At 36.8% G+C, this 1552-nt stretch overlaps 1 pseudogene; it reads left to right on the forward strand.

The window, feature by feature from the left end:
• The first annotated feature begins 707 nt into the window (after positions 1–707).
• LOC111741854 lies at positions 708–826 on the forward strand (annotated as a pseudogene).
• The last annotated feature ends 726 nt before the right edge of the window (positions 827–1552 follow it).

Genomic DNA, 1552 nt, shown 5'->3' on the forward strand with positions numbered 1-1552 from the left:
GTGATGGTGCGTTACTTTGGGGGAAGTTTTAGTGGCCAGATGTAAGGGCAGCTGCAAAGTACTCATCAGCTTCTCAGGCTTCTCCCTAGTTTCTGCTTCGCAGCTGTAGATAAAGCATTTCCAGAGACTTCAGAATTGCAGCAAGCTCCCAGAAAACTTCCAAAGCCACCCACTAATTCTTCTATTAAACCATTTTATTCCTGTAATATTTAAAATGATTGTTTTCAACTTAACTCATAAAGATAGAATTTTTGGTACCGAAAGTGGTCCTGGGGAAGGGAAACTTTGTAGACAGGAGCCTGAAGTTAGATTAGATTTGATTGATTTGATTAGATTTTAAGGCCCTACTGACAATGGAAAATGAGACACCAGTGCTCCATGCCATAACATAACCATAAAATTACTTAAATCATCCATTGTCACTAGAGTCAAGAATCTATAGAGGCTAGGGGTTTGGGAGACCAAGTAGCTGCAGCAGTAACACCTTACAGGGAAGCAGAGTATCCAGGCTAAGGACAGACTAGCTACTTCTAATTATGCTAGACACCTGTAGGAAAAGTAAACAATGAAATTACTCAAGATCCAGATAAGACATTAGAAATTATCTATAAATTGATAAAAAGATGATCTTATTTCTTAGAGACATAAGAAGATCAAAATTACTCAAAAAAAAAAAGAAAAAAAAAAGGAATCTAAAATCTGATGCTGTTTACAGCCACGCCACCCTGAACAAGCCCGATCCCATCTGATCTCGGAAGCTAAGCAGGGTCGGGCCTGGTTAGTACTTGGATGGGAGACCACCTAGGAAGACCAGGTGCTATAGCTGTAAAAAATAAAAAATAAAAAATAAGAGATTGTAAACTGACAAGGTCCTTGCAATCTGTGAGGTCAACCATGGGTTGCCTCGCCTAAAAAACAAAAAAACAAAAAAACCCACACACACATAAATAAATAAATAATAAAAAATCTGATGCTGGCATATTAGGATTACTATGCAAATTGAATTTGTAATCTTGCCATTTCTTCTGATAAAGTAAAGGAATTGATTGGAGAAAAAAATCAAGATCTTAACAATTGGAATGGTGAAATATGGACGGTTTTCAATGAAAATGAAAAACTTCAACTCAATTCCTCTGAGCCTCCCTTCCTGGCAGAAGCAGCCCTTATTCCACTATCTGACTTTAATTTCTAGCCTAAAGATCCTGAAATGACTTCTCATAAAATCGTGGCCTTGGAAGAAAACGGCTGATCATTCATGACACACATATATTTTGTCTCGTTATTTCTAGTCTCATATCTCAGCAGATTACAGGTACAAAGTGTGACCAGAAACAGTTATCATACACATGAAAAAAAAATTTCAAGATTTTTGCCAATTATTCTTGGAAAACATGTGTGTGTGTGTGTGTTTGTGTGTGTGTGTGTCCTGAGGAAAATAGACTAGCTTGAAAAAAAAAATGTAATATTTGATCTGATTGAATTTATTGGTGCAGTTACACTCACCAGAAATTTGTAGTTCAAGGTGGGGTAATAATGTGACTCTATCAGTTTG

This window comes from Pteropus vampyrus, unplaced genomic scaffold, assembly GCF_000151845.1.
Source record: "Pteropus vampyrus isolate Shadow unplaced genomic scaffold, Pvam_2.0 Scaffold82, whole genome shotgun sequence".
In the NCBI taxonomy this organism is placed as follows: domain Eukaryota; kingdom Metazoa; phylum Chordata; class Mammalia; order Chiroptera; family Pteropodidae; genus Pteropus; species Pteropus vampyrus.